The sequence below is a fragment of the Cnephaeus nilssonii genome (genome assembly GCF_951640355.1).
Source record: "Cnephaeus nilssonii genome assembly, chromosome: 15".
Lineage (NCBI taxonomy): Eukaryota > Metazoa > Chordata > Mammalia > Chiroptera > Vespertilionidae > Cnephaeus > Cnephaeus nilssonii.
In genome coordinates, this window is record NC_137086.1 from 36671360 (window position 1) to 36692906 (window position 21547).

The 21547-nt window shown below is 38.8% G+C and overlaps 1 protein-coding gene across 6 annotated transcripts in view; it reads right to left on the reverse strand.

Moving 5' to 3' along the window:
• Positions 1–21531, reverse strand: part of WDPCP (WD repeat containing planar cell polarity effector) — a 257997-nt gene extending 236466 nt beyond the window's left edge. For 5 of the 6 annotated variants that reach the window (XM_079792177.1, XM_079792175.1, XM_079792178.1 and 2 more), the window contains exon 1: positions 20957–21531. The gene's annotated coding sequence lies outside the window, so the exon portion shown is untranslated. The remainder of the gene's footprint in view (positions 1–20956) is intronic. The other variant, XM_079792180.1, reaches the window with a different exon arrangement.
• Between the last annotated feature and the right edge of the window lie 16 nt (positions 21532–21547).

Consider the following 21547-nt stretch of genomic DNA (forward strand, 5'->3'; position numbering starts at 1 on the left):
GTTAAAAATAAAAGGACTAAAAAGTAACATTATTCACAATAGCCAACACATGTCCATCCATCAATGGATGGATAAAGAAAAATCTGGAATATATACACAATGGAATATTATTCAGCCTTAAAAAATAAAATTATCCTATTGCAATGACATGGATGAACCTGGAGGTTATTATGCTGAAGTGAAATAAGCCACAAGCAGAAAGACAAATATCACATGACCTCACTTATATGTGAAAACTTTAAAAAGAAAAAGACTCATAAACAGAAAGTAAATGGTAGTACTGGAGACTGGGGGTGGGGGAAAAGGAGAGATATTAACCATCCCCTCTTTCAGGAATGATTCTTTTCCCCTATGCTCCCCAGACTAGTTTACTTCATAGCCTTCTGACCACTCTTCCTTAAGTGCATCCTTTTTTTTTTTTTGGCTTACACTTAGTATTCCTCAGAATTGTGTTCTAGGTCTTCTTTTCTTCTCACTTCATTTACTATCTTCACCAAGCAAACTTGTCCATCTCCCTATGGTTTCAATTTTCTTGAATGGTACTACCATTCACTTCATTCCTCAAGGAAAAAACTTACATATTGTTCTTTACTCCTTCTCCCTTGCTGCTTAAATCCAATCAATCACTATCCACTAAATTCTACTTTATAAATATCTTTCAAATTGACCTAAATCTCTTCACTTCCTTTAGGCAAAAAAGTACCAGCATTTACTCTAAGATTTCAAAAACCAAGACCCTAAAATTCATTATTTCTTATATACAATATAAACTTTTCCTACTTTCATAAGAAAAATTAGGTTAGCTTTCATTTATTTCTATATCCATCTGTATACACTTAACTGTATTTAAGTGTCTGCTCTATCAAAAAAAGGAAAACAAGACTTCTGATCAAGATGGAAGAGTAGGTAAACTCTGAGATCACCTCCTCCCATGATCACATCAGATTTACAACTAAATTATAGAAAGACCATCACTGAGAACCACCTGAAAAGACTAGCTGAACAGAAGTCCTATAATCCTACTAGAGGCCCGATGCATGAAGATTCGTGCAAGAATAGGCCTTCCTTCCCCTGGCTGCCGGTACCGCCTTCGCTCCAGCCCGGAGCCGCCTTTCCGCCTTTGCTCTGATCCGGAGCCGCCTTCCGCCTCTTGCCTTGTCGCGTCAATTTGCATATTCCCTCCTTATTGGCTGTGGGCACTGCCATCTTTGTCGTGGAGTTGCGATTAATTTGCATATTCTGTCTTTATTAGATAGAATGCGGTATAATAAAAGGCTAATATGCAAATTGTCCCCTTGACCGGGAGTTTGATCAGGGGCGGGGCCAGCTGGCCAACGGCCTGCAGCCCCTCCCCCTGGCCGGCTCCACCCCCAATCGGCCCCCCAACCCCAATTCAAGGTGGGGCCAGCCAACCGCCCAAGGCTCCTCCCCCTTACCGGCCCCGCCCCCGACTGGCCTCTCTCATCCCAATAGGGGGCGGGGCTGTCCGGTCAACCTCTTGCGGAGTAAATGAATAAACCATGGAATATCCAAACAATACTACACAACAGTTAAAACAAATGAGCCACAGTGAAACACAACAATATGGGTAAACCTTAGCAATATAATACTAAGATGTAGATTGTTGCCAAAATCACTGCTTTTTTCCCCTCAACAGTGAGTTTACAGATGCTTATTACTTTTCAAAAATAATTAATAGCTGAAAGAGAAAAAATAAGTTTCTCATATGGAAAGCTTTGGCTATTTAGCCTGGCGATGTGGCTCAGAGGTTGAGTGTTGACCTATGAAACAGGAGGTCATGGTTTGATTCTCAGTCAGGGCATGTGCCTGGGTTGCCGGCTTGATCCCCAGTAGGGGACGTGCAGGAAGCAGCCAATTGATGATTCTCTCTCATCATTGATGTTTCTAATCTCTCTTTCCCTCTCCCTTCCTCTCTCTGAAATCAATTAAGAAAAACCACACACAGTTTTTTTTAATCTGGTTGATCAACCCAGCCGGTGTGGCTCAGTACTTGAGCATCGACCCATGAACCAAGAGGTCCCGAGTTGGATTCCCAGTCAGGGCACATGCCCGGGTTGCAGGCTCAATCCCCAGTAGGGAGCATGAAGAGGCAGCGGACCAATGTTTCTCTCTCATTAATGTTTCCATCTCTCTATCCCTCTCCCTTCCTCTCTAAAAAAATTTCAACAAAAACATGTTTTCTAAAAAAATCTGGCTGATCAAAAATATAACTATGATAATGGCAAGGAATCTTGACCACACTGATCTTAAATAACATTACATCAATTGGCCCTAAATATAGTAAAAGCAAATTGCTGGCATAATATTTTGGCTCCCTGCAGCCAAATACACACATGTGAATTATTTGTTCAAATTAAAGTCACTCATTTTTCTAGATTTCTAGTTGTTCTTTTTTAACCTATCTCCAACATAGTATTTCTTTATTAACTCTACTTATGCTAGTATACAGGTAAGCATAAGTACTTTTTCCTTTCTTTAAAACAACATTTTATATTCTATATTCTATTTAAAAGGTAAGTGCTGCATTATATTACCCAATGAAAACTGTGAAAATTTTTTCCACTAGTATCATATTCAACCTGTATTTGGGCATTTTTAAACAGAATGTTAAGAGATGGTGACTTCCATTATAAAAGATAAATTTTCTCTACCCATTTTCTTTTATGCTGTTTTTTCCAGTTATTCACAGAGAAATAAATTTACCTACTCTAATTCATTTTTTAAAAATAATTTTAAGTGTATACAGTTGCCAGGAAGCAAAAATAAAATGCCAATTTTAAAAGATTTGTATCCATATTAAGTAACAAGTACTTAAATGAAAACTGCATACATTAAACAATAATTCAATTTAAAAAATAGCTAGACTCTGTCAGGAAGACTGTGAGGTATAAATATGGCATCTCCTCTTTTGGAATTTACAAATTAATTGAGAAGACACAGGGTACAGACACAAATAGTAAAACAAAAATGAAGATTTAATAGGAAACATGATTAAATCAAAGAAAAGGCATTAACAAACAAGCTGTAAGATTCCTTAAAACAAAAAAATTCACTGTGGACCAAGAGTGATTAGAAACTGCTTCCAGGAAGAAATAGAACCCACAATATGCTTTGTCAGATAAGTAGCAAAATTCAGAAAAGAACAGAGGTGAGAGAATCACATGCAATTAGAACCAAAGAATTTTTTTTCAGGGTAAAATAAACACAAGTATGTCTGAAGATGATTTCTATAGGGCAGTTAAGAAAAATTAGAAAGATAGATACTAATAAACTATAGAAGACCATCAATGTCAAACTAAGGGGTGTAAAATGAAATTTAACCTGTCTGGGCTTAATGGCACTGAAAGGGAAGCATCCAATAGACTTTCACTGACACTGGGGAAAGTGATGACTATATTAAGAGCTTTCAATTCCCTTGCACACCACCTGAAGGAGGTGGGGCGAGGTTGGGGAGGTGAAGAATGGACATAAAAATAAGCTTCAGCCATAGCCGGTGTGGCTCCATTGGTTGGAGGTTGTCCTGTGCACAGAAAGGTTGCTGGTCTGATTCCCAATGAGGGCGCATTCCCTGGTCAGTGCGCATATGGGATACTATCCATCTCTCTCTCTAAAATCAATAAAAATATCTCAGATGAGGATTTTAAAAAAGCTTGATTTAACTTTACAAGCTTTCCCCAACAATAAAATAAAAAATTAATAATGTGAACTGTTCAACTATTAAATTCTATTTTTCTATTTATGAAATACGATACTACTCTTTCTTTTATTCTCTTTAATGACTAAGTATTATTTCAAGGTTGTGGGAAGTACTAGTATTTCCCCCAATTTTGGTACATGTCTGAGCCAGTTATTTTTGCAGCTTTGAACTTGCTTCAAGGTTTGTCATTTGGTTAGGTCAGGGGATAAATGCCTAGAGTGTTTTGTCATTCAGAATACTATTTACCCTTCAAGGATCTCTGTTTAAAAATGCTTTATGCACTTTAGAATATATTTTTTAAGATTAAAAAAATCAAGTCTCATGTCAACCTTGATTTATTCAAAGCATAAGCTTCCACTCACCTATGTTCTATAAAGGTGAGTTTGAACTCACCTTTATATCAATCTGATCATTTTTTTTAAAAACGTTTAGCAGCCTAGGTGAATTGGGTCATAGAGATACTCAACTTTAGAAGAGGACATAAAAAAACTACTGTGGAATAATTTAAAACTAAGAAAAAGTTGCAAGAATAGAATGAAGATCTCATATACACCCTTGCTCCAGCTTAACAGTTACCCTCAATAAACTCACATTCTCCCAAACACACACACAATTGTTTGATGAACTATTAGAAATTAAGTTGCAGACATGATGCCCATTACCCCCTAAAACTTCAGTGTATATTTCCTAAAACCAAGGACACTACATAACCACAGCACAATCATCAAAATCAAGAAATTAATATCAACATGATCTTATTTAAAAGCATAGACTTAATTCAAATTTCACCGAGACTTCCAATAATTAATGTCCATGATCCGATCCAGAATCATGTTTTTCATATTTTGCATTTCACTGTCATGTCTCTTTGGTGCCTTTCAATGTGAAATACTTCCTCTTTCATGACCTTGACATTTCTGGTTACTTTATAGAACATTGCTCAATTTAGATCTTTCTCATGTTTCCTTGTGATTAGATGTGACTTATGTATTTTTGGCAAGAATACTACAGCACTGACCCAGCGCTCTTATAGGTTTATATCAGAAGGCACACAATGTTCACTTGTCCCATTATTGGGGCTGGTAATTTCTATCACCTAGTTAAGATGGCACCTACCAAAATTTCCCTCAGTAAAGTTAGTAAGTATTTTGTACTTATTAAAAAAGTAGTAAGTATTTTGTAGGAAGATATTTTGAGACTACGCAAATATCCTGCTTCTCATCAAACTTTCACTCACTAGTTATAGCATCCATTGATGATTTTGCCTAAATCAATTATTACTATGAGGGTTACCCAAGGTGATCTTCAAATTCCAACATTTATCTAGATTTATTAGTTGGTGTTTTCCTATAACATAGAGCATTCCATTTAGCCCATTTATTTACATCAGTATGTACTCATGCATTTCAATTTATTCAATGAGTTCAATCTATCATTTGTTTTGAGTTCAACATGTCACTGATTTGGCTGATAGAGCTCCTTCAAGCTCATGCCTGTGTACTTTTAACATGGTTTTTATCATTCTTTCAACACTTCATTGATTTCTAGCACAACAAACCATTTCTCCAAGGAGTAATGACTCCTTCAAATGGAGAATGATATTTAGAAACCAAGATCTGAGCACTGGTGTATTCACTGTTACTAGATTGTCATTGCTTCCAGGCCCTCTTAGGGGTCAGAGCTAGGAAATATATGTAGGTATATATACAAGTACACACATATACATACACATATATAACCTACTGCAGGTTCAGTGACTGAAAAAGTTGCATTTGTAATTCTGGTCTTACAATCATCCAAACAAAAAGGTTTTGATACATATAAAATGGTTTTCACACAACCTCACAAAAGAAGTCTTAGAAAGATAGAACAGGTGAGGGAAGAAGGCAAGTAAGAAGACCTCCTCTATTGATCCACTAGCCTGAGAAAGTGTCATGCTGAAACTGTCACACATGCATTTCATAATAACAGTTGTTCTGTCTTGTTGAAAAAGGGTATTATTTAATTGAGTAATTACTGCAATGTGAAAATGAAAAAAATTCTAAAATACTGCTAAATAAGATCCATCACTGATTTGTTGATTCTTAAAAAAAAAAAAAAAGTCAAAGACACAAAAGGCTACAGCTTGTATAATTCCATTTTTACAAACCATACAGACTATGCAAATCCATAGAGACAAAAAGATTAGTTGCCAGGAGCTAGAACAAAGGGAAAATAGGGAGTGTCTGCTATGAAATTTCTTTCTTGAGGTGATGAAAATATTCATACTTACTAGTAGATAGTGGTGATGGTTGCAAACGTTATGAGTATACTAAAAACCACTGAACTGTATACTTTAAAAGGGTGAATTTTATATGTGAATTATCCTTATTAATAAAAGGCTAAGTAGTCATCACACCCTCATGCGTGATGCCCTCATGCTGTCACAAGATGGCTGCGTGCACAGGGGAGGCAGGCTTCCCCCGGCCCTGCGTGCCCACTGCGGAGGCAGGACCCCCGGCTCCGGCCTACCTCTGTGGGGCAATCCATCTAGGAGCCCCAGATGGGTGGGCGGGGCCTACCTCTTTGGGGCAATTGATTGTGGGGCTCCCGCACTGTGAAAGGACACAGGCCAGGCTGGGGGACCCCCTCCCCCAAGTGCACGAATTTTGTGCACTGGGCCTCTAGTTTCTCACAAAGAAAGGGAGGGCCAGCCCTAGCTGGTTTGGCTCAGTGGATGGAGCATCGGCCTGCAGACCAAAAGATCTTGGGTTCGATTCCAGTCAAGGGAACATACCTGGGCTGCAGGCTCCTCCCCAGCCCCGGGGGCCCAGGTCAGGGCTTGGGCAGGAGGCAACCAATCGATGTGTTTCTCTCACATGGATGTTTCTCTCTGTCTTTCCCTTTCTCTTCCGCTCTCCCTAAAAATCAATGGAAAAATATCCTTGGGTGAGGATTAACAAAACAAAAAAATAAGAAGAAAAGGGAGGGCCAATAAGGCAGGACTTCCTAGTAGCACACCAAATGTGAACTTTGGAAAATTCTCGTGTTGCCAAACTTTTGAAGGCTTTTCTGTACACCAAACACGACAATAACATGTGATAGACAATAGTGCCACGTAGGGGGAAAGGTGCTTCATCAGAAAAGGTCAACTTGTCAAGAATATAATTGGAATTTTTAATTTTTCACTTCATTAGTTGACAGTAACCTAACTCAGCATGGTAATCTTACAGCATTTGAACATGTAGGCATGCTCTGGGAGTTCCCTATTAGAATTCTGTAGTCTGTGGTTTCTGGAATATTGGATTCAGCAGATGTGCAGTGCATGTTCCTGGGACTCCTTGCCAACACCGTTTCAGTTTCAGCCATAGTCTCTGCTTTGCTGGCATCTCCCAGATCCAGGCTTGTTGTAAACTAAGCCCTGAGTCCTTGACTTTTTCATCCAGTAGTTAATTAACTGTCTGTGGGGAGCCTCCTTCTCATAATAGGAAGTGAATTTTCTTCTTACTGTCAACATGAACTTGACTTCAGCTAACCAAGGGCACAGTGAACTTTTTCTTCAATGCTTGCCATTATCAATCAAAAGGAGTAAAATGAAAATTTTGTTATTCAAAATTTATAAAAATTTAAGGATAGAAGAAATTAATGAAGTTTTTTCTAAGTCTATAGTATTTATACTTCTGAAGTTATTAAAGCTTACACCTGCACTCAGCTATTAACTTTGGGAAACTATTAACTTACATAAGATCTCAAATTTAGCCATAGTCATTTAAGAAGAAATAGTAGTTAGGAAATTCAGAAGACCATAAACTACACAAAAACTTTCACACCCTAAAGATAGAGATGATTTGCTTTTTCAAAACAAAAATTAAAACACAAACAAGAAATATGATTGATTGGATAGAAAATCAAGTACAAACAAGCAAAGGCCTAATTAAAGATGAGTTAACTGATCTTTTTTAAATCTAAAAGTTCAATGACAGGCATCGTGTAAAGCTAAAAGAACTGAGTTAATATTTATCATTCAAAAGAATTTATAAAAATAAACAAACAAAAAACTTGGAAAAGTGCTTAAGAAAATTCCATTGGGACACAGAATGCTGAAGGTAGGACATTAGATTCAATGATTCTAAAAATTACATGCCCACTACCCTAACTTTTGCCTCTAGAAAAGTAAAGGAAAATATATATATATATTACAAAAAAAAATAGGATACTAAGCAACACACTTTTTAAAAATAGGAACAAAAGAGAAATTTTAGGAAGTCTTTCAGGTTTCATTTAGCACATATCTTATAGGTGGTTACAAACTAGTTATAATTTTATTTCTAAGTGTTATCAATGAATAAGAATTATCCAAAGGGAAATAATAAATACTTAAGAACTGGCTCTAGGCCCAGTGTTAGCTAAGTATTTTCAGCCATGACACAGATAATTGGCTGAAAGGACCATCAAATAAACCAAAAAGGAAATAACAGATCTGCTCAAAGTCCCTTTAGCAGCAACTAATGCAATCAAGAGGATAACATTTTTGTAAAAATATAGATAAAAAAGACAAGACTACTTCTGTCTAAATGACAAAAGCAAAATGGGACAGCATGTATCCTAAGACATAAAGGCCACAAACAGGCTGAGTATGGAATAATTATTAAATCCTAAAATATTAGAATTAAAAACTGCAACCCTCAAAACTTATAGAAGATTGTCTTAAGACCCCTCCTAAAAAGTTAGTATTGTATTTTTTAATGAGCAGAAACCAATGAACTTGTCATTTATGAACACATGGCCAAAAGCATAATTAGGTTCAGTAAGAGTTTAAATGAATGTAGGGATGACCATTGTTCAGAACAAATAAAAAATAGGCTAGAAGATACAAATCCTGAAGATACATCGTAAATATTTTAAATAAACTGAGGAAATTAAAGAAATACTCCAACTCCACTGGGTATGAATTGTAGTAAGACATCCAGGAACCATCTGAAACATCTAAGGAAAATAAGGTGCCGGTGAGCCAGCATTGTGCCTACATTCAATTCATTTCTGAATCACTCACTGTCTAATCAGTGCCTTGCTCATTGTAAAATCTCAAAGATTTAATAAATTATTATATTGCTACGTGATCTAAAAAGCAAGCAGGAAACTGGTGTATATATACCCAGGAATCCCACATTAGTTAAGCATCCATATTTGAAAAGCACTAACTTCTATTATAAGTTATACAACTATAGCAAAAAGTTGTAAACCTGGCTGGGCATAATGAATAAAAAAACTACGAACACAATTTAAAAGTTAAGAAGGCTGATAAACCAAAAACACCTCCCTCTCTCTCACCATCCACAAGTGCAAATATAACCATCACCCACAGTCCTGTCTATTTCTGATTGTCTACTTCTCTCCATCTCCAGCGCCACCACTATCTGCCACCACCACAACTTATTACCGCCTCCCCAACTAATCTATATCCAATACCTTCTTGGTGCTGCAGGCAGATCCTTTAAGATGAATCCTGCCCCTCTCCAGCTTCAAATCCATGGAAAATTCCCATCTGTTGTCCTTTCTACTTGGCTTGCAAACCCCTGCATGTACTTTTCCAAGTTCTCCAACTTCAATGATCCCACACCTTGCTAAGGCTTAGCCTCTCCAGCTTCTCTTGGGTCCCCAACACACGAGGCTCTTTCCCTCAAAATAAGCTACCTGACTACAATAGAGGAGGTAACCCTAGCGAACAATTTAAAAAGACCTTTCAGACTCTCTCATATGCCTTAAACCTCAAGTGTCTATACTGTATGTAATTATAACCACTCAAGATAAACCCAAGAAAAGGGGTGGGGATGTGGTTGCATGATTGGCTCTCCACCCCTGTTAGAAGGGCCATTGTTCATCATTTATCTCAATACTGAGCAACTAAAATCACTATAGAAATAACTGGGTGCAAAAGCTAAGACCAAAATTATCTACAATTCTCATTTCCAAACTTTGCTTTTAGCAAACATGATTAATCTCATTGATATAAACATTACAAATGTGAACTTACAAAAATATCCATATAAATACCACTTTTGTTCTATATATTGCAATAAAATGTTTTTAAATATTTTTTATCATTGACAGTATTATAGGTGTCCCCCATTTCCCCCTTTTTGTCCCCCTCCACCCAGCCCCACCCCACCCTAGGCCTTCGCCACATTATTGTCTGTGTCCAGGGGCTATGCATATATGAATACAAGTTCTTTGGTTAATCTCTTCCCATTCTCCCCATCCCTCTCCCCTCTAAGATCTGTCAGTCTGTTCCCATGCATCCATGGCTCTGGACCTATTTTATTCATCAGTTTATTTTGTTCATTAGGTTCCACATGTAAATGAGATCATGTGATATTTGTCTTTCTTTGACTGGCTCATTTCACTTAGCATAATACTCTCCAGGTCCATCCATGCTGTGGCAAAGGGTAAGAGATCCTTCTTTTTTATAGCTACACTAGAGGCTCAGTGCACAAAATTCATGCCAGGTAGGGTCCCTAGGCCTGGCTGGCAATCAGAGCTGATCGGGGCCTTCTGGCTGCCGGCCGGGGCCTCCCTTCCCTGCTGCCAGCTGCCAGCCAAGGGCCTTCCCTCATTCTGCGCCACCCCCTGGTGGTCAGCACATGTCATAGTGAGCGATCGAACTCCCGGTCTCCCGGTCGAACTCCTTAGTGGACACTTTGCATACTAGGCTTTTATATAGAGAGAGATAGTATTCCATGGTGTAAATGTAGCATAACTTTTATCCACTCATCTACTGATGTTAACTTAGAAAAAAAAGTTATTTGCTATTTAACAAAAGAAGTTTGAAAATATAACTACATAATGTATCGCCAAACAGAAATAGTAGAGGGCAAAAATATGGAATGTTTTTATGAACCTGATACATAGAAGGAATTCAAAATATGCTTATGTCCTTCCCTACCAAACAGCCTGATTCTTCTCTCTTCCTCTTAGCCTTCATCTCACCAACACTTCCCTTAAATTTCCTACTCTACGCTACGGGAAGCTCTTGTTTTCCAGGCAGTTATATTGCAAAAAGGAGTCATAAGAGTAAAGGAAGGGCTAAAGGGCAAATAAAGCCAACAGATGAAGAATTTGGGATAGAAATTATCTGCCCAGGGATTGACCAGGGAAATACATATAGGTAGATGATCATTATCAAGTTTACATAGGAGAGAGTAAAGTGTGTAGATTATATATGGGGAAAATAGAATACCAAGAACATTAGAAATGGGAACTGAAGGTTTCTCATATTTCATATTTTAATAAATACTTTATTTTTACCTTAGTGTTATTCATATAGCACATTTTACTTGCAATATACTGATCATGAAGCTTAACTTAGGTTTCATTTTCTGAGGAAGTATAATATAGGAGTTTGGAGGATAAGCTCTAAAGTCAGGCATCCTGGGTTCAAATCTTGGCTCTGACACTTATCTATATATATAAAAGGCTAATATGCAAAGTGTCCCCTCGGGAATTCCACCCGGAGACCAGGAGTTTGATCGCTCGCTATGACGTGCGCTGACAGTGGGCGGCATGGAATGAAGGAAGGCCCCGACTGGCAGCCGGCAGCCGGGGAAGGAAGGCCCTGGCCAGCAGCCGGAAGGCCCCAAGCCCTGATTGCCAGCCAGGCCTAGGGATCCTACCCGTGCATGAATTTCATGCACCAGGCCTCTAGTTAGTTATAAAATCTTGGATAAAATATTTAACACCACCATGCCTCACTTTCCTCAGGGTAAAATGGAATTAATAATAGCAACATATTTTCCATTTCTGGTGCTCTTCATTCTTCCAGATGATCAACTTTCAATCTGGTATCCTTTCCCTTTAGCCTGAAGAACTACCTTTAGCATTTTTTGTAGTGCAGGTCTGCTGGCAACAAAGTCTCATTTTCGTTTGTGCAATGTCATTCTCTCTTTCCAAGTGTTGACTTCCCTTCAATTTCTTCCTGCTTATGGTCACTCTCCAGTGCCTCCAGAGAGTTGTGGGTTTTTTGTGTTTTGTCCAGAATTTATAATGGTTTTCTGCAGGGGGATTAGTTCAATACGAGCTACTCCACTATTACTAGAAGCAGCTAACATTTTAAGATGCCAGAAATGTTTTAAATATTCAAAGGATATTCTTGGACATGTAACCATAGGTAAAAGATGGATTACAATAATTCAAATTATATATTCATAGTTGTCACTATTATTCCATAAATTGATTCATGTAGCCTATCTGGTTATAATTTAGCAAGCTAAACTGTATCAGCATTATTTCTATTTTTCCCCACATACAATAGATACACTTTACTCTGTCTTAGGTAAATGTGATAATGATCATATACCTAGAAAAATAACCATGTACTTGGCTGTTTCTTCTACTAGAGTTTTGGGGTTTTTTTCCTTTTCATTTGTTTAATAAAGAGAAACCAACTCCAGTTAACTTTAACAGAAAAGAAACTCATTGCATGAAAATCAGGTAGATCACAGAATCAATGGAAACTTAGAGAAACAGGTTCCAGAAAAAAACAAAGTAGGCAAGGTATGATGAAAATCCTAAGTCATATACTCAGATGACTCAGGTTCCATAGCCTTGGAACCCACTGAATACTCATTCCCATTCTCCACCCTCATACAGCCATACTCTCCACAGCTGCGTCATCTAAGCAATTTAACATCATCATTCCCTTAAGAGTCAGTGTCCAGGGCAAGATTGTCTGATTCGTTCACAGTCTAACTACCAGAAGTAGACAGGTGGAGCCTACCTCACCATATTTAATATTCCCCCAAAATAAGAAGGATATGCAACTGTTAGCTCTACTATATTGTTACTATAAAATGGAGAGCATAAATGATTGGCAAGGGAGCAAACATCAGAACAAAATCATACAATATAAAGATTTCAAAAAAATAACATTATTGCCTCTTTTATAGTTTAGTGCTTCTAATTATTTTGCAGTTAAAGTTATACCTAACTTAAAATCTGATATACAAAGCTCTCACTTATAAACTAATAAGGCAAGGAGGAATTAATTGCATTAGAAGAGGATTCTTGCTTTTGAAAAGTATTCATTGTTGGATTCCTTCAAATAACTGGCTCCTCTACTGCAAATAAAATAAGATTAAATTGATAAAATTTCCTATTTTTTCTACTTTCTGAAGCAGGAAACAGGCTTTAACCATCCAACGTTTGCATATATACCTAGAACATCATATTATTGATTTATAGATTTATGCATTTTGGGGTGCCCACCCTCACAAAATTTACATCATTAAACTGAAATAATTCTGTGGACATGAAACAGTTTCTTTCTTGCAACTACTAAAATCGAGCTGATATAAGTATCAGAGGAAAAAAATTGGCACTGACAGTAAGGAAAATGGTGAAAGACTGAAATTTAATGGGTGTCTTGGCTAGCCCGGCCATTTGTCTGTTATTGTAAAGGCTTTTTTGATAAGTCTGTAAAGAGAGAAGTTAACTTGTAGAAAATTGATAATAATACAAACGATTCCTGTCTACAGAAATGCAAATTGGTCCTGATTATTGTCCAGTGCATAGTATCCAATTTTGCCTATTCTACGTTGACTTGTAAATTCATTTCAGAATTTCTTATTAGACTATAAATATGTGATACTTCAAACTGGGAACAATATCATAATATCATAATTAATAATTTAAATAAAATATTTTACTCATGTTCATTTCATATTTGTATAAAAGTCATAATTATATTCTCTTTAAAATGGAAAGACGGCCCTGACCGGTTTGGCTCAGTGGATAGAGCGTCAGCCTGGGAACTCAAGGGTCCCGGGTTCGATTCCGGTCAAGGGCATGTGCCTTGGTTGCGGGCGCATGCCCAGTGGGGAGTGTGCAGGAGGCAGCTGATCGATGTTTCTAACTCTCTGTCCCTCTCCCTTCCTCTCTGTAAAAAGTCAATAAAATGTATTTAAAAAATAAAAAATAAATAAATAAATAAATAAAATGGAAAGACGAACATATACCACTGCCACCAATAATTCTATAATACAATATTTAAAAATATGACAAAGGAGAGATACTTAGAACTGCTCTAACTAAAGAGACTTAGTATTATTGATACAGTAATTAGTTCTCTATATTACATGATAAAAATAACCTAGAAACACAGTGTTCTCTACTAGACACTATGTCTGTTTGTCTCTCTACACATGCACACTATATATGTGAATATATACACACATATATACTACAAAGTATACAGTATACATATACTGTAGGCTATATGTCTTAAACAATATTTAGTATATATAAACTTACATTACTATACATATATATAGCACACAGTATAATGTGCATATATGTATATGCACATACCCTGTATATATACTATAGACAGTATAAAATTGAGAACTATCCTAATATTAAATGGATAATTATTTCCACCACTTAGACTAAGAATCTAGAAAATACTATGAATCCTGACTCCGGTATTTTAACTCTCACCTAGCTGTGTATTACAATGAGGAGCACAATTAATTTGGCATTAAGAGTTTATTTTATTTTCATAGGCATGCAGTTAAGCAATTTTATCTTTTTTAGTAGTTATAGATTCAATATGTACAAGTTAATAGCTTTCTCATAACCAACTTATAATAAAATCACAGGGCAGGCTAGAAGGGGTCAATGTGGGTGGGGGAAGGGACATATGTAATACTTTCAACAATAAAGATTTTAAAATAATAATAATATCAGATTTTCATAATCAGAAAAGACCATGATCTTTTAAAGCTTTCACTCTAAAGCATTTCAAAGTAGTTTCAAATAATAGTAACCAAAATGCTTTTCAAAAATTCCTTTGTAATCAGTTCTATTCAGTATGGTAACTTAATTCATTTTAGGTGCATATTTCAAACTTTCATATTTAATCCTACCTAGAGAACAATTTCCAAAGTGATATTTCCTGAAGTCAAAAGCCAGACTTCATGTCTCTTGAATAATCTTGCCTTGTAGTAGTTTTAACTTCAGTGAGTCTCTATGCCCTTCTAAAGTAGCTCTGGCTGGCCTGGGCTTGTTGTAAATAGTTGGTTCTGTCAGACAGCTTTTAAAATGCCAACATAGTTAAGGATTCACACGATGTACAAGGAAAGTATTGTACTTTAAAATAAAGATGTGTTTCTTCTTGTGAAATAAAGTTAATCATTTGGGTGTCTGCTTAAAGGAAATGGCATAGTTTTATGTTCTCTAGAAAAGAACTGAGAGGATGTCTCATCTCACTTTTCCCTCCCTTTATCTCATTTCCAGCATGACCTAGAGATCAAATGTTTTATGTATGACAGGAAAAGAAACATATCATTAAAGGATGCAAACCTGCACAACCGAATGGTCATTGAAACCTGTGAGAGGACAAAAAACTGCTCTGTATTTTTAATATATGAAAATAATCAAATAATTTTATGTTAAATACAAATTTTCCAAGCTCCCTAGTATATCCCCTCTAAAATTTTAAACAAATATACTTGATATGAAAAGCAGAATTTTATCCAAATATCAAATATTATACTGAGTATTTGAATAGCAAACACAAACAGTCCTAATCCCAATAACAGACTATGTTGTGAAATGTTAATGTATTTAAATTTTTTAATTATACATGGAATTAACTGAAATACTGTACTTCAAGCAATTAGTTATTAATATTTCAGTCATATTAAATAACAAGAATACATGAACAATTGATACTCAATGCAGGAAATTTTCAAAGGTAAATTGTACATTGTGTGAAGTCTAGTTATGGCTTCTGGAAAATGCAAACTGCTAGTCTACACATATATTCACCAAGTGCTAAATAGCTCTTTCAATAATAATACTAAATGATGATGCTGTGATAACAGAAAACAATAAGAAAATATTCTGAGTTACGTTTATACCACTTAATCAGGCCAAATTCATACAACAGACTTAACAGTCATGGTTTCACAATATTTTTAGTGAATAATACAAGGTAATAAATTATTGAAATCCTTATCCTAGTTTTATACCAATTTTCAGCATTATCATTATTTAAAACTAGAGGCCCAGTGCACGAAATTCGTGCACGGGGGGGGGGGGGTGTCCCTCAGCCCAGCCTGCACCCTCTCCAATCTGGGACCCCTCAAGGGATGTCCGACTGCCCGTTTAGGCCCAGTAGGATTGGGCCTAAACGGGCAGCCGGACATCCCTCTCACAATCCAGGCCTGCTGGCTCCCAAATGCTCGCCTGCCTGCCTTCCTGATTGCCCCTAACCGCTTCTGCCTGCCAGCCTGATCACCCCCTAACCACTCCCCTGACAGCCTGATTGATGCCTAACTGCTCCCCTGCCAGCCTGTTTGCCCCTAACTGCCCTCCCCTGCTGGCCTGGTCCCCCCCAACTGCCCTGCCCTGCAAGCCTGGTCCCCCCCCAACTGCCCTCCCCTGCCGACCCGGTCACCCCTAACTGCCCTCCCCTGCCAGCCTCATCGCCCCTAATTGCTCTCCCCTGCTGGTCTGGGTCCCCCCCAACTGCCCTTCCCTGCAGGCCCAGTCATCCCCAACTTCCCTCCACTGCAGGCCTGGTCACCCTCAACTTCCCTCTCCTGTAGGCCTGGTCTAGAAGAGCTTATACCTTTGAAAATGAGTTTCCTAAACTGTAAAATGAGCATAATATTCATTCTACTTCAAGAGTAAATTACATATAATATATATTCAATATGTATTGACTATATACTGTAAATTCATATACATACACACACACACACACATATATATATATATATATATATATATATATATATATATACTAGCGTTCCCGTTGCAGGAAAAATCCTGCAATAGGGTTTCCTGCTGCACTCTAACCCGCCCTGCCTGCTCTCCTCCCTTGTCCTCCGCCCCACCTTCTCCGCCAGCCTGCCTGCTTTTCTCCCTTTTCCGCCAGCCCACCCGCTCTCCTCCCTTCTCCCCCGGCTCCGCCTGCTCTCCTTCTTTCTCCCCCAGCCCCGCCTCCGCTCCTCCCTTCTCCTCCCCCCCGGCTTGCTTGCTTCTCCGCAGCTTTGCTCCCTTCTGCAGCTCTTGGCTTCTTTCTACGCTGTCTTGATATGCAAATTAGCCACCATCCTTGTTGAGGTAATTTGCATACTCGTCCTGATTGGCTTGTGGGCGTGGCTTGGATGTAGCGAAGGTGTGGTCAATTTGCATATTTGTCTATTATCAGGCAGGATGCTTTTTGTAAAATGTAATACAATATAATTAAATTACCTCCCTTAATTTTGAGTCCTTTTTATATGAACTAGACCAGTGGTCGGCAAACTGCAGCTCGCGAGCCACATGCGGCTCTTTGGCCCCTTGAGTGTGGCTCTTCCACAAAATACCACGTGTGGGTACGCACGGACAGTGCGATTGAAACCTTGTGCACCATGCGCAGAAGTCAGTTTTCGGCTCTCAAAAGAAATTTCAATCGTTGTACTGTTGATATTTGGCTCTGTTGACTAATGAGTTTGCCGACCACTGAATTAGACAGATCAAGAAAAATGTCACATGACAAACCCCAGCTGTAAGTCATGAAAACCTGATTCATTTCCAGGGTCTATATTTTAAATTAGACATATAAATAATGAAATTCCCTATGTGCCACAATTCTTTAAAACTAAGCAGGCAAATACGGGAGGGTATTACAAAAACAGATTTGGGAACTAAGACACTGAAATGTTCAATATAAAAGGAGCAGGAAATTAAGATTCAGAAGCAATCTTTGAAGGGCAATCCTTACCCACTCAATCCCATGTTTGGGGGACAGTTTGCAACTTCTTAAATGTATATAAAGCATTTTGCAACATAAATTCTAAGGCCTGTAGCAAGATTATGAAATACAAGCCCATTTGGGGGGCCTCTACCTACAGTTCTCAGTAAGTCCGTTTAGATGGCGCCAATTACTGAATATTCTCCAGGCAAACCAATCATACTAGATAATACATCATACTGGAACAAAAGATAATTTCGCTAAGTATATATTTTATATTCTAAACTGTACTTAATCCTGCCTAAAGGTTAAGCGTGATAATTTAACTAAACGATTTGAAAAACAATTTAATAATAAGCTATTTACCAAAAAATTGGTAATATATAAAAACTTATTAAAGTGCTCAGTATTTTGCAACTTTTTCCAATCGTGTTCCAATATTTAGTTTAATTTATATTTGTAAAGTTTCTGCTAAGCTAGGAAAGTTTGAAACTGATTAGGTTCATTAAGCTGATATTATTTTTCCAACTTCCACAGTGGCAATTTTAAAGACATTTTGCTTATACCCACTGTGAAGATATCATGTTGTGTTCTATGAAGTACATACAAATCTATAAGACAGTCTCTGAACACAAGAAAATTATCAGTCTTATCACTGATGCAGAAACGATGAAAGCACTATCCACTGAACAGCACCTAGATCCTACAACTAACACTTTACTATACAGTATTTCCTCATATTACTATATTTGCTTTATTTATATTTTATTTTTTATGTACATAACTATTCACCTGTCTATACATCCATCAATCCATCTTATATTTTTAATGAATTTCAAAGAAAGTTGCAGGCATAAGTATGTTTCACCCCTAAATACTTTAGCATATCTACTATTAACTAGAGTTTAAATTAAATTTTAATGGTTCTTAGCTAAAATTTACAAATATGAAATGCACAAATCTTAAGTGTATCTTTTGCAGATTTGTACAAATGCTTATGCCTCTGTAGCCCAAACTCCTATCAAGGCACAGAACATTATTGTCACCAAAAAAATTTCCCTTATATCCATTCCCAGTCAGTCCTCATCCCAACTACTGTGATTTTTTTGTTAATCAAAAATTAGTTTTGTAGATAATTTTTAAATCCAAAATTTAAAACAAAGAGTGATCAATAGGCTGAGGAATGGATGGATATATAGATATATGATAAAGTAAATATGGTAAAATGCCTAACAATTGTAGAAATTAGGTGTTGGGCATATGGGTGTGCCAATTATCAGTGGATTATCTCTCAGCTCTAAATTGCCCTGCTTTGAGACTCTGGAACGAGACTCGAACCATTTCTCCTTCACCACCTTAAGAGAGGGCAATAGCGTGACCCTGTAAGGTGGTAGCAGCAGACACTTCCCTTTCAGATTCTGGCCCTCCATTATTATTATTACACATGAAAGCCCAAGGGCTTTGGGAGGAGATAGGTTCCAGCTGTGGCCTCAGGTCCCAGTCTCCCCTGACAGTGGTCACTTCTACAGGCCACGTAGCCATGGTAGACATGCCCTTTCCGAAGACGTGTTTCCGAATTTTAGGAAGAAGAGCGCTCTCCCACGGGATCTTGCTTCCACATCCTAAAAGGAGAAACTACTCTTGGCACCTGCTACTGCGTGGACCCTTAGACTGAGAGCTCTTTCACTCCACCAAATAGGTAACCACTCCTTCTCTTGTTCTGCTTAACAATTCACCACATTCAATTTTCAAACAACCAGTATAGTTCTGTCTCTTAACTGAACTCAAGACTGCAATAAAGGGTATTCATTGTACCGTGGATGTTACACGCATTAAAATATACAGACACCCCAACTGGATTTCTCTCTCTCCTAACCCCCATTATTGATAGAGTCTAAACCTGTCACGCTATTTCAAGCCTCTACATATAGCACACGCTTTTCCAGGGACAAAGGTATTCCAAAATAGTAGACAAGTGATGCTCAGTGTCACCCAGGGAATGACTCTTCTTTCCCAACCCCTCCTGAAGACTTGGGCTTGCTCAAGATCCAAGATAATGTAATGTTTGTAAACATTCTTTCAAACGGACACACGGAGACTGCTAACGTGTGTTCTTCCACGATAAAAAGTTAATGGTTAAGACAAGAATTGGGTTTCTTTCCTGCCTTTGACAGGACCCTTCCTGTGTAGTCAGTCAGTATCAGAAACAGCTTTGCACTCCACAGGGAACACGGTGCCAAAAGAAATGCCCAACACCAATATGCTGCAGCTGCTCCTGCTCTGGTTGATGCCTCGTTGCCACTAAGTTCTAGCAGCTGCGCAACAGAACTTTCTGTGATGATGGAAATACTCCACATTCTGTCACGTGGGTTACTGAGCACTTGAAATGTAGCTGGTGTGACTCATAAATTAGATTTTTAATTTTATTTCGTTTTAGTTCATTTAAATTGTAAAAACCGCTTCCACAGTCTTGGACAACACAGTTCTAGAGCCTTTTTTTTTTTTTAAATCAGGAACTTAAAGAATATACTTTGTTTGCATGTTGGGAGTTTTCTGACATAGAAGTGGTGTTTGAAACCACTACCATGCAACTCATGCAACAGATCACTTACGTGTACACAAACGAATACAGGCACTTCAGTGTTAAGAGGTCAGAAGTAAAAAGAACTTGCAAGGAACACTGGGAGGGAGCGAGGAGTAACACAAGAGGAAAACCAGAAAAGTATGGCTGAAAGCAATTCAAGGAGGAGAGAGTCATTCGGCCATAAATCAACTTGGTAGATCAAGTTGAAAAGTAAGGTATTATTTTTCTTTCCCACAATAGCAAACCCTCCAAAACTGAAGAACAAAAAAAAAACTGAAAGATACCACTTGGAGTCCATTTACCAACGATAAAGGAAAACCAGAAGTTATACTACTGTTATCTAGTATAGATATTTCATTCATAGTCATTACATATATGCTATTCCAGAACAATACCTCTTCCTCTTTAAGTCCACGTGAAACAGGGTTTCAGAGAGCACACCAATTCTCGTGGGCAGCATTAATTACACATGAAAACCTCTGACGTTGTTTCACCAGCTGAGACCGCCTGAAACAATCAGTGTCTCCCATTCCACGGCCACGCTTTCCTCAGAAATGCACGTGTGGCATCTTTTTAAGGGAAAGATGGCTTAAAGAACACACCGTTTCCAAAAAAAGGAATGGGCAAAACTGTCAACTTTCACAAAGGACTTAGAGAAAAAAGTTAGATCCGTGGACCGTGAGCTCCCGGACCAGGAGGGTCGGTCCACCTCCCGCGAAGCAGGCGTTCAGTATTGGTCATTTCACTCGAGAAGAGTTGCATCTTCCAGCGCGGAGGGGACCCTCCCGAACCCTGAGCGGAGCAGGACCGGCGAGCTCGCGGCACCCGCCCAGTGTATCAACCCTCGGGAAGATAAGGCAACACTGGACCGCGCACAACTGCAAAACCGGACCCCAAAGTTTAAAGGAAAACCCCCTGTCCTCCGGCCCGGGCTCACCTGCCTCCGGAGTGGGGGGAAGACGCGTGGCTCCGGAGCCTCAGACGGGGCGTCCCGCAAACCCCTCACTTCGTCGCCGGACACTACCTGGGGTGCAGGGTCCCCTGGCTAGGGAAGTAGGACCCGGGAGGGCGCGGCGCGCCGGCTCGGTGTAGGGTCTCGGAGCAGCTGCAGCCACTGATTCCTCAGGTTCCCCCCCGCCAGCGGCCCGAGAACGCGCTGACTCCCCCGCCTCGTCGCTTAGCAACACTAGAAGCCGTCCAGTCTTCCGGACACGTCAATTCTTCCCACCCCCTCCAGCGGGTGAATAGTTTTTGAAAAGATTTTGTTTCCGGGTCGAGGGGGGGCTGTCCACAGCGGAAGGTCTCTTTGCCTCCCACATGTACCCTTGGGGTTGGATAAAGTCTCAGTTGCGCACGTGTGGGTGCTGTAGCTCAGGGGTCTGACGCTACTCCATCAATTTACACACGGCGCCCCGCCCACCGCCTGCTGCCCAAACCATCCGCCGACCGCGGTTCTCCAATCACGGCGCCTTGCCCCGGGGGACTACTTTTCAACCTGCTCGAAGCGCAGAGAGAAGAGCGTGAGAAG